The sequence below is a fragment of the Pinus tabuliformis genome, chromosome J (assembly GCF_031772625.1).
Source record: "Pinus tabuliformis cultivar Carrire ecotype Pingquan chromosome J, CPIR1, whole genome shotgun sequence".
In the NCBI taxonomy this organism is placed as follows: Eukaryota; Viridiplantae; Streptophyta; class Pinopsida; order Pinales; family Pinaceae; genus Pinus; species Pinus tabuliformis.
The window spans coordinates 228373159-228385274 of record NC_142295.1 but is presented as its reverse complement, the minus strand read 5'-3'; positions in this window follow the sequence as shown (position 1 = coordinate 228385274).

Sequence of the window (12116 nt, the reverse complement as noted above, 5' to 3'; positions counted from 1 at the left end):
GATGCCTTGATGAATGGATTGTTGACAATGCACAGATAGCACAATTTCAGGGGGAGGATTAACATTCAAAAACATTATGCATTGTTGGCATCATGGTTGCTGAATCGAGCTATGGTCTCAGATATTCATATCATTTGTTGTAAAGGTCATGTAAATACATATGGTGTAATAATATGTCTCTTTCTGTCATAGTCTATTAATGAGTCCTTTTGGACATATGATGTAATTTGTACCCCCACTATGCATGGAAGGATGATGTAATAATTGCAATTTTTTAGTCATGTATGAACATTTGGTATATCCCCACTTGGTTGGGTGATTGTTGTATGTATGAGTCATTGGTTATAGGAAGGTCATACTCACATAGTTGAGTTATAGAGTCATGTTATTATTTTGAAAAATATCTCTGTAGACTCTACATGTACTCAGGGGGATCATGGACAACATAGTGTATCTCAAAGGGGGAGAATATCTTGGTTCGCCATTTTCCCTTGATGTCAAAGGGGGAGAGTATCTTGGTGTTGCTTGATATATCTAACAGGTTCTACAGCTTGAAGTTATCAACACCTATATGGTTTCCATCAAGTCCAAAGGGGGAGATTGTTGGCATTATGGTACAAGTGTTGTCCTTGATGGAAACCCACTCACATGTGAGTTCATATTTTATAAAGGGAAACTCACATTGTAACAGGTCAATTCAAAGGTAACAGGGTAATGGTACAAAAGAACAAGATGATGGGACAAAGGACTACAAATCAGAATCACGCAATTGAAGAAAAAGAATGTTTTATGTTATTTTAAGTTGTATACGTGGGTTCACTTAGTCGAACTAGCGTATACAAGTGGGTTCATATAACAAAAAGAGCATATACGTATGCACGCACTTTCAAAAAAAGAAAAGTGCGTATGGGATGGAAAATTAAGGAAATGGTATGGAATTATGGTATAGGTGTTGTCCTTGATGGCAACCCACTCACATGTCAGTTCATATTTGATAAAGGGAAACTCACATTGTAACAGGTCAATTCAGAGGTAACAAGGTAATGGTACAAAAGAACATGATGATGGGACAAAGGACTACAAATTAGAATCAAGCAATTGAAGAAAAAGAATGTTTTATGTTATTTTAAGTTGTATACGCGGGTTCACTTATTCGAAGTAGCGTATACAAGCGGGTTCATAGAACAAAAAGAGCATATACGTATGCACACACTTTCACAAAAAGAAAAGCGCGTATGGGAAAGAGTGTTGGATCAGGATCATGAGACTTGAAATGACTTATCATTGTATGATCTGATAATGGTTGGGAAAGAACGAAATGCTAACACATGTTTTATTCTTTAAATGTTATGATCTGGGTATGTTTGAACTCTGGAATAGTTGCAAAGTTATAAGTTATTATTTGCAGATCTATACGCTAGTTTGCCTTGGTGAAGGCGCGTATACACGCTGGTTCAACATTTCCAAGTAGCGTATGCAGAAGAAAAGCCTGTTGTTAAGAGATGACTGATCTATTTGATCAGTGCTACTGTTTTACTACTATATGTCAATGATGTCTTCATTAGATATGAAAGTAGAACTGTCTGTATAAGGAGATTGAGTCTGATTAATTGATTGATTAAGTGAGGAGGGTAATCTTTGCTATTGTCTATTTAGAACTCTGTAATTTGATAGTAAATATTCAGAATGTTGCTGATTGGTACAGTTTTTAGTTCAGAAGTTTTATGATTCAGTATTTTTAGAGGTATACGTAGGTTGGGTTAAAGGAAGTAGCATATCCATGCAGGTTGGCTTCATTGAAGTAGCGTATACATTCTGACATATGATTTTTGAGGTTGCAGTTGGTTTTGGTTGTTGATGTAGTTTTCTGGGTTCAACACAATGTTCTGGTGATAGTGATCTAACTATTCAGATTGACTGATTGTTAGTTGATGCAGTTATTGCAGTGGTGATTGATTTTGAGCTTCAATGTTATTGATAGGTCCAGTATGAAAATTTGATGACAAGTGGCCTTCATATTGTGTTGTTGTGTACCAGGAGTATCCAGTCTAAAAATTAATGAAATGTGGTCCTTGGAGGAAGAGTGAAGGTAGTAGCCTTCTGTAGGCTGGCACCTACGTACTGGTAAACATATCAACTAGTACAAGAGCTAAGGGGTTGTAGCTCCCTTCTAGTAGAAGCTGGAAAATGAGTGAAGGTTGTAGCCTTCAGCAAGTAGATGCTTGCATACTGGAAAAGTCTGCACCAGTACAAAATTTGTAAATACTTTTTATTATAAGAAGATTAAAGACTGAAACGACAACATCGGTGGTTTTTTCCCACGTTGGGTTTCCACCTGAAAAATCATGGTGTTCATGTGTGCTGCTTATGTGTGTTGATTTATTCTGTTCTTACTGCATCTGTTTACTGGTTAATGCATCACATTCTGATTTAAGACCATGAATTAGCTGTTTATTATATATACGCTAGTTTCATTCTTTGTATTCGTGGAGATATGTTGGTTGGTTTCAGTAAAGTAGCGTATATTGTTTAAAAAGGAAAATCATTATTGTGAAAGTTAAAATACTGATTCACCCCCCCTCTCAGCATTTTTCGTATAGCCTCCAAAGGAATATACTCAGTCACATGCTAGATTCATGAAGGGAGAAGTGAGAGCCCAGAGGATTCTTATAGAATCTATAAAAGACTCTCTAACCCCATATGTATCAAAGTTGGAGACTGCAAATATGACAAATTAGTAGAGTTGTTTTGAATAAGTACTGCACGAGAAGTAATCTCATTAAGACAAGAACTCTACAAAATTACGATATCCAAGGAAGATGGAATAGCCTCATACTTTATGAGGATATCATAAATTCGAGATCAATTACAAGAGTTGGAGATATGACCATAGTGGTACTGAATGCACTACCAGATGAATGGGGTAACTTCACTTCAAGTTTATATGGGAAGAAAGAGACTACGCCATTTCAAGATCTATGTTCAGTCTATAAAATTGAAGAAACCAGGCTGAAGGTAAAGGTTGATGTTGAACCAAATGAGAAGAATCAAGAATATGCTACTATGGTAAGAAGAAAAGGGAAATTTGGAAAGATTGGTCCTAAAAAGAAAAGTAATAACATGGATAAGGTAAGATGCTATGGATGTCAAGAACTTGGGCACTATAGAAGATATTGTCATAAAAGTAATAAGGACAAGAGGGATAGGGTAGAAGCCCACATTACCAAAGAAATGAATGAGCCCGAGACAAAGAAACTTAAGAATGAAGAAGTAAAAGATCTCTACTATTACTAAGATGTTATTCTTCACTAGAAGGTACTTTTAACTTGTAATTTATATATAGGAAGAAATGTAAATAAGATAGGATGCATCAGATTAAAAAATAGCATTGTGATAGAATAATTAGAAGAGCGAGCTCCTGACATGGGAAGAAGAAAGGATGTATGGAACAAGTTCTATTAATTACAAAGAATGGGAGCTCTTGAAAACCTCATTAAAACCTCAAGTGATACTTAGAAAAGGAAGTAGAAGTCATCATCAACTGGGATCATCATACAATAGTCAATAAAGAAACATCTTCCAGGTGAGGATATGAAAGATCCTCAAGTTTCTCTGATGGAATCCTCATCAAAGGATTCACCGATCTAAAAGGAAAGCAAGAGTTTAATCAGGAATTCCAACTCGTGGGATTCAAGGGATGATGGTACGATGACATAACAAAAATGTAGGTCTAAAGGATAAAGTTATTTCGAAGTTGCTACAGGAAGTCTGGATGAATGAAAGGAAAGATGAGGTATGTATATGTACATAGGATATTATGAAAGTCATGTCATATGGTTGTAGATAATATGGATCACTATTTCCACCTTGGGAAACATGATCAAAATAAGAAGGGATCTCCTCCTCCTAAATATTACAACAAGGAATAAGTCACACTAGATGAAATCAACATAATATGTTCTCATATGAATCATGAGAAAGCTGACTAAAATTAAGGAACTCTGATTGGAAGCTCCCGAGAATGAAGTCTATGAAAAGAATGGAAGAGATAGTAAAATATGCAAAAAAGGTAGAAATCACTCAACATCCAAGACCAAGAAGAGTTGACTAGAATATCTCCCAGAAAGATATGAAGACTCTGATAGGAGTCAGAAAAATATGGAGACCCTTGACTATGAATATCTTTAGGAGATGTGTCAATCTATATACATGATGCTGATACCTGTAGGAATATGTCATTATGAAATACCATCACAAACATAATGTTTGATTTAAGTGTTCATTTATTGTTTTTGAACAAATATCTGGATGGGCTTATATAGGACTACCAAAGGGAAGATCTGTGAATGAATTCCAGGAAAACCATATTGAAGGATGTAAGATCCTTCCGGAAAATATGGCATGAAAGAAAGCAGAATGACATGAAGAAAATCCAGATGGAAAACTGATGGATCACTTTCTAATGATATGAACACATGACTAACTCATGGATGAAAGTGATGGATGGTTTGTGCCCTATCAAGAAGTCCCTGAAAAATTAAGACTCCATGACAAAATAAATTTATGACATTGAAGAAGAGAGGAGTTCTTCAAGCAGCTGGTTGTTCCACATGAGGAGCTACTGTAGGTCCCTAGTTAAGAGGGAGTCTGAAAAGAAGTTTCTTACATGGAAGAAAATTAAAATTTCTAAGCCAAGAGGGAGCTTAGGTACATTCCTTTTGGGTAGGAATGAGTACATTCCTTTATTGGAATATGTCCTCCCTATTTGAGAGGGAGAGATAGACATGTCATTCTAGTCTTCACCTGGGAAGACAAAATTCAGGATTGGGTAAACATTTAGCATGCGATACTCTTTGAGGATGAGATAGGGCATCCAATAGAAGAGTAGTCATGGAGGACCGATATTATTTGAGTGATGGGGAGTCCAATATAAGAATAATCCTCATGGAACACACCCAGAGTACCCGAGTAGGGGATGTTCTGAGAGAGACAATGATGAGGGTGTCTATAAATCATTGGTCTCACCAGCATTGAGCTCAGATCTTGTGGAGATATGGAGATGTTAGTCAAGGCCTTTCTATGTAACAATTCTAGTTGATATGATGATATATAAATGAGTTACCAATCCAAATTATTCTTATGAGAAATTCTTTAGATTGAGAAAGTCCAAGAACCATTATGAATACCTCCCTAGTTAAGAGGGAGTGTTGAAAAGTGTAACTAGGTTCGGTCTTCATAATGACATGTAATTATGATTTTATGTAATGTGATGTAAATAAGAAAAATAAATTTATTGTATTTCTTGCTTCATGGGTTTCATGAGCAAGATATTTTGTTTTTGAGTCAAGATTCCCATTGAGAGCCTTTAGGAATTATTTATCATTTAGTCATAAAATGATAGAGTCATTTTCATGTAATGGAGTCATGTTACACTTTGTATAGAGTCAAACTTGTCTATGTAAAATATCCTCCAAGACCTTTTCACTTACCCTCTTCAAGTCGGCCTACAACGATGGAAGAATTTGCTAGAAGAAGTTGGCCTATCCTATTGTGATCATGTCAGCCTAAAGGACATGAGGAAAGGTATATATATATCCACCCTTAACCTAACTTAGAGGCAAGAAAATCAACATACATTCAGTGAAGAAGTGCGAAGAAGAAGGGCTACAAAGAGAAGTGCAAAGAAGTGATAAGGAGAGTTTCTTCTGGGCAAGTGAAGGAAGTTTCTTCTAGGCAAGCGAAGGAAATTTTCTTCTGGGAAAGTGAAGGAGGATTCTTCTAGGCATAATGAAGAAGGTTTCTTCTGGGGTAATGAAGAGGATATTTCTTCTTGGGAGCGAAGAGGAGGTTTCTTCTGGGGCAGTGGAGGAAAGATTCTTTTGGATACTTGTTCTGGCTAACCGAGATAGAGATCTAGAGACCGAGATTCTCTAGAAGAAGCCAGTGAGATTATAGAGGCCGAGATTCTCTATAGGAATTTGAGGAGAAGTTAGTGTGAAGGATAGAGACTGATTTTCTCTGGAAGGAGTCGAGGAAAGTAGTTCAAGATCAAGAAGAAAGTTGAGAGAGGGAAGAGGTAGAGCATCAAGGTTAGTGATAAGGTTCTTGGGAGGATACTAGAGTCAAGGGTATTTTGTCATGGTATTGGTACTCATCAATTGAAGATTTAGAAGAACAATTTTGATCAGGTTTTCCTCTCAAGTGGTGAGAGGTTTTGGCCCTGGCTAACAAGCCTACATACTACGTCACTTGTTTTTTATTGTGCATATTGGTAATTGTCTCGATGAAAAGAACACAATAATAACATAACGAAGAAAATACTATAAGCTAAGAAGTAAAAGTATATCACAAGAAATTATCAAGCAAATAAATATTTTAACTATTCATGCCCTAGATTTCTCAACAAAACCAATACCCCAACTATCAATAAAAAGGCCAAAAACATCATCTTTGCTTTAATAAGCGATGGAAAACACATCATCACTTTTACAATTATATCACAACACATGATTTACAAAATGCGGCCATGAAAAACTATAATATCTAGTAAAACCATATCTCACTCATAAAGGTGAATGAATCCGCTCCTTGTGGCAGATTCACTTGTTGAACATCTTCACCAGTTGGTTCCTACACAGGTGCTTTGTCCTTGAGACACTGCTCTGGAAGGAGCCTCCAACATGTGGCTTTTTGATGTCCACCTCTGTTGCAATGATTGCAAAAAGTATTCTTCCTCCAGACCTGCTTTACCTTCTTCCTTCCCTGATTTGGATAATGCCTTTCATGTCTCTTCCTCTTTCTTGCTGCCATTCTCTTCCAGCACTCGACAATCACGTGGTTATGCAAACCACAAAAACTACATGGTTTTATTATGCTATGATTTTTGTTCATCATTAACAATATGCTTGTAATAAAAATGAACTCTAGACTAATAAGACTTTTTATACCTCTCTCGGCTGTCTTTGGTGCAATCCTGGCGATGAGAACTTGCCTTAGCTTTTCCTCTGCAATGTCCATTGTCATGGGAGAATTGTGATGTGTTCCAATCATCCTATTTCCTCGACGGTTTCAACAATGCCTTGGAGGATTCTGTTACCTTCAAGCATTCTCCTTTAGTGTATCCCATCTTGGTAAGGAGTCTCAGGCTGGTTCTTGAAATGGGTACCTCAAGGCTTCCAACAAAAATAACGTCATGTGAAAATGAAATTGAAGAACAATCAACACTATTTACCTCAGTTATCAATTTTGAAGTAGGTGATGATGGCTTTGTTGAGTATTTTTTATGCTTCAACTCTTTCAAGGCCTCTTTCGTGGCTTGTAACTAAAGCTGCAATCTCTGCTTCTCCTCTTTTTCTTCTTGTACAAGTCTCCTCAATTCAACATTCTCTGCTTGAAGGCTCTGATTGATATCCTCATTTGAGCGATGAGAATATGAAGAAGAAGAAGAATGTTAAATTGAGGAGGTAGATGGAGTATCATCCTCTTCCCCTTCTTTCTCCTCTCTTGCCATTTTATCCTCATAATCTGCATACATTAAATTTACCATGCGTGCCATCCTAAGGAGGTCCTCGTACATATCTCTGTTGTTCTCCATTTTCCTTCTTGTTGTAGGTTTAATCTCTAGTTATCATTCACACTCGTAATTCACATAAGCGAGAAGATAGCTCTGATACCAAACTTGATCCTATCTCTCAGCTACCAGAATTAAACAAGATCTTTTACTTATGTGATGTTAACAAAATTGCATGTGAAAGAGTATGAAAAACCAAATGTGCATACTTTAAAGAAGAGGAAACATAATTACGACCATTAAATCAAAGGACACACACATTGATAATGAAGTTCACCCAGTGTGGGTTGCGTCTCCGGTATTGGTGTCAAGAATGGGGAGCCTTCTTCATGATGATGAGTGCATGGAACATTATTTGTCGTTATAAGGATAAACTCCCTCAAGTATGAAAAACCACATGTGCATACTTTAAAGAAGAGGAAACATAATTACAACCATTAAATCAAAAGACACACACATTGATAATGAAGTTCACCCGGTGTGGGTTACGTCTCTGGGCTCGGTGTCAAGAGTGGGGAGCCTACTTCATTAAATGATGCAAGATGTTGATGAGTACATGGTACATTATTTGTCATTATAAGGATAAAATCCCTCAATTAGAGTGGCATGTCTCTCCACAAGACGTTCTCCTATAGGAACTCTCACTCGTATGGTCCCTCCTTTAACATGACAAGGTATCTAATTCTCACATGAAGTGGCATACAAATATCCTCCAATAGAATGATAAAAAAGGATCTCAACATCAAAAACATCATCTCAACAAATCAAAAGAAAGACATGGCATCACTGCATCATATACCTCCACTTTCGGGGATCGCCTGAAAATGTGAAGCTCTGCTGAAGAAATCAACTGCACCATTGAATTCGTGGCACGAAATCGTGTCGAATGACTATAAACTCAACCCCTTTCTGACACCATCAAAATATGGACCCTCGGGAATCTCGAAGATTCCCTAAAGATTCTTTACTGCTGACTTCCTAAAATTCTATTGCTCAGATGAGCAAGCTGATTGCACCATCAGATTTCTTATAGAAAACCGATAAAAATGAGTATAAAGTTGACATACTTCTGTTACCTTAAAAAATTACCCCCCAGGGAATCTCCAAGATTCCTTAAAGAATATGCATAAAGAATATATTGTAGAATATTCCCATGGAATATTCCTACATCAAAATATGTGCCCAAGTGAACCCCTCTAGTCTAGAATCTGAGTCATGCTCACTGGCCTTCCATTTTTCTCTCGGGAAAATCAAAGTTTGGGTTTAATAAAAAAAAGGTGGGCGTGAAACCCAAAGCCCATGACTGGGTGGATTGGTTGGCAGACTTCATTTAGAAATTAGTTTCCATGTGGTCAGGGGTTCTAAATCCCACCTGACCCACTTGGTGTTTTGTTTTGTTTCTTCATTTTAGCGGGCGGTTATGTATTTACAACGATACAAGGTTATGGTTTACTATTGGTCTGCCACATTGGGTGGGCCAACCACCACCTTTCTTCAACAAAGCTTCGCATTTTTAGGCCATTCCCGGAAGTGGAGGTATATGATGCAGTGATGCCATGTATTTCTTTTGATTTGCTGAGATGATGTTTTTGATGTTGAGATCCTTGTTTACGATTATGTTGTAGGATACTTGTATGCCACTTCATGTTAGAATTAGATATCTTGTTATGCTAAAGGAGGGCCCATATGAGTGAGATTTCCTATAGGAGAATGCCTCGTGGAGAGACATGCCACTCTAGTTGAGGGATTTTATCTTTGTAATGACAAATAATGTACCATGTACTCATCATCATCTTGCAACATTTAATGAAGTGACCTCCCCACTCTTGACACTGGGCCCAGAGTTGTAACCCACACTGGGTGAACTCCATTATCAATGTCTGTGTCCTTTTATTTGATGGTCGTCATTATGTTTCCTCTTCTTTAAAGTATGCACATGTGTTTTTTCATACTCTTTCACATGCAATTCTGCTAACATCACAAAAGTAAAAGATCTTGGTTAATTCTGGTAGCTGAGAGATTAGATCATGTCCACTGCTTCATTGTCCTTAGGGTTATTACAAATATGTCTACACAATATTGAGCCAAATCACTCACTATACAAAGTGATTCTTCAAATATGCACTCTAAACATCATTCAAACTTTACTGAAAGGATCCTTCTGAGGAATTCTCCAAAATTCAATTGATGGACAACATACTTGATGTGACTAGTCTGCCACTTGTCCACAACACTTGGGCTTTACCAATAAACTACTTACAATCATCCAACTATTGTACATAGGTTGCTTCTCTATCTGTCCAAAATTTGATCTTTCTTCTTCACTATGCAAACCCTACCTTGCTACCCATGTACATTCACTACAGTACATTCTTTGAGACTAAAGATGATCCACTTGAAGATTAGTATTCACTCAAAATAGTGTGGTCATACCTTTCTTCATTTAGGGTCTTAGCATCCCATTCTATGCATTTTTGATAGAGTTTAGGACAACCCTTTAAGGGAAACACATCATTTGAAGGAGCCATAAACTAGGGCACAATAGAGGCATCTTCTTGCTGCTCTCCTAATGGCCTTAATATGCTCAACAACAACTGTCCAAAACTAGGAAAACTCACCCTTTAGAAACAAATCAACTTGAAGACATTAAATACATGCCTTTTTCTCAAATATGAGCTAGTGCATACTGTTGTAGGGCCTGCAACATGGTTAGGGATTCTAATAGTCTTGTTATCCCTTCCTTTCTGCCACCAAAAACTTCCCTCTAACTACGACCTTCCTCACTTATCAAGCTGCTCCCATTTGTTTCCTTCCATGATTGTTAAGGATCCTCTATTAGGCCTTTTGACCCTTTCAAACTTGACACTATAGGACCCTCGATCCTTCTGCAATACACATAGGGAATGCAATTTTTTTTACAGAGAAATGTACCATAAAACATTTGCACACAAGACTTAGAAAACTATCCCAAATGTTCGACATGTTCCTCTCTTTGAATCTACCTAAACAATCATGAGAAGTATCCCTAGACTTGCCTCCTTCTCCTTTTTACTCAGAGTCAAGGTATGTGACCTAATCAGATGATGTATTCCTTATGAAATGTTACACTTGGATGTATTAGGTTATAGCCTCCTTATTAGCCCATTTCAACCTTCAAGCTTGGTCTCTACATGGACTACATTTCAACCTTAGAAATAATTTGTTTTATATATATCACTGAAGGTGACCCACAAATGGTCTTGCCTAGAGAAAGTAATTCAGATCTCATTGTAATTAGAGTAGCATCATGTCAAATGCATTTCCTTTGGAAGAGACAACACATATATTACAATTGTAACTTAGCATTAGGTCTTAGGAAAATTTTTGCATTGACCTCAACGATCCACATAAATGAATATAGAGTGAATCATAAGGGTATAGTGTGGGTAAGTGAACAACTGTAGTCTTGGATGCATATGATTGGTACATAGATGATCTTTGAATGCCACAGAGTGTGAACCATATATCATTTCCCTCTTGTAACTCCACATTTATCATCACAAAATTAAGAATATTGCATATTTGTTTTAGGCATGAATCGTAATAGTTAATCATATATTGTAATTTGAATTGGATCAAACCTTCACATCAGAATACAATTTTCATAGTAGACATCAAATCAACTCTTCCATTAGACTTGGATTCTTGGATAAAGATGTTAGATTGTATTTTAGATAAAATTGACTTCATTTCATAGGGAACTTAGATGACTCGTTATGCCTAGAACTCAAGAACATAGAATTTTATATCAACCCACAGTCAAACTTGTATTAGATTTTGGGTCCTTCTTTTAGTATACTTCTAATGCCAACAACCTGTGATCTTCAACTTCCTTCTACCAACCTCAGCTCTGATACCATGTTGGAAAATCAAGACATTTGTTGATTAATATTGATTTTCCTTACTTGATAATTACTTGAGATATTTTTTGGAATTTTATTATTATGTTTGCTTCTTCATTAAGCAATTATCAAAATCATGAATATCACAAAACATGAAGAACACAAGATATAGGCTCCATGTCAAGGCAAAACCCCACAACTGGGGACAATTCGAACAATCCTCTTCTTATAGAATTAGATCAAAACGAGACATCCAAGACCCAAAGAACAAGTCTAAGACCTCCTCAAGCCCCAAGTCATCCCTCCACATGATCTCTTCCAAACAAGATAACGTCTACCAAAGTCAACAAAGGTCAATCTCTTCACAAATTTCTCTAGTCAAAGTCTTGGTCCTACAACTTCAGGTATGCAATTAGCCCTGCAAATTCATCCCGTGCAACTCGCACAAGAAACCTTAATATGCTCATACGTGTGGACAAAAAAGATATATTTTCAAGCCTTCTTCCTCGCTTTGACTTTTCCTTCTTCTTCTTGACTTTTTCGCTCTTCTTTCTTCTTGTCTTATTGTAGATCAAACTTGCGTGTGTACTTCAATAGGTCAAAATCTCTAGCTATATATACACCTTTCAAGAGGTCAAATAGGCCTCTTATAGGCTGAGTTCCAC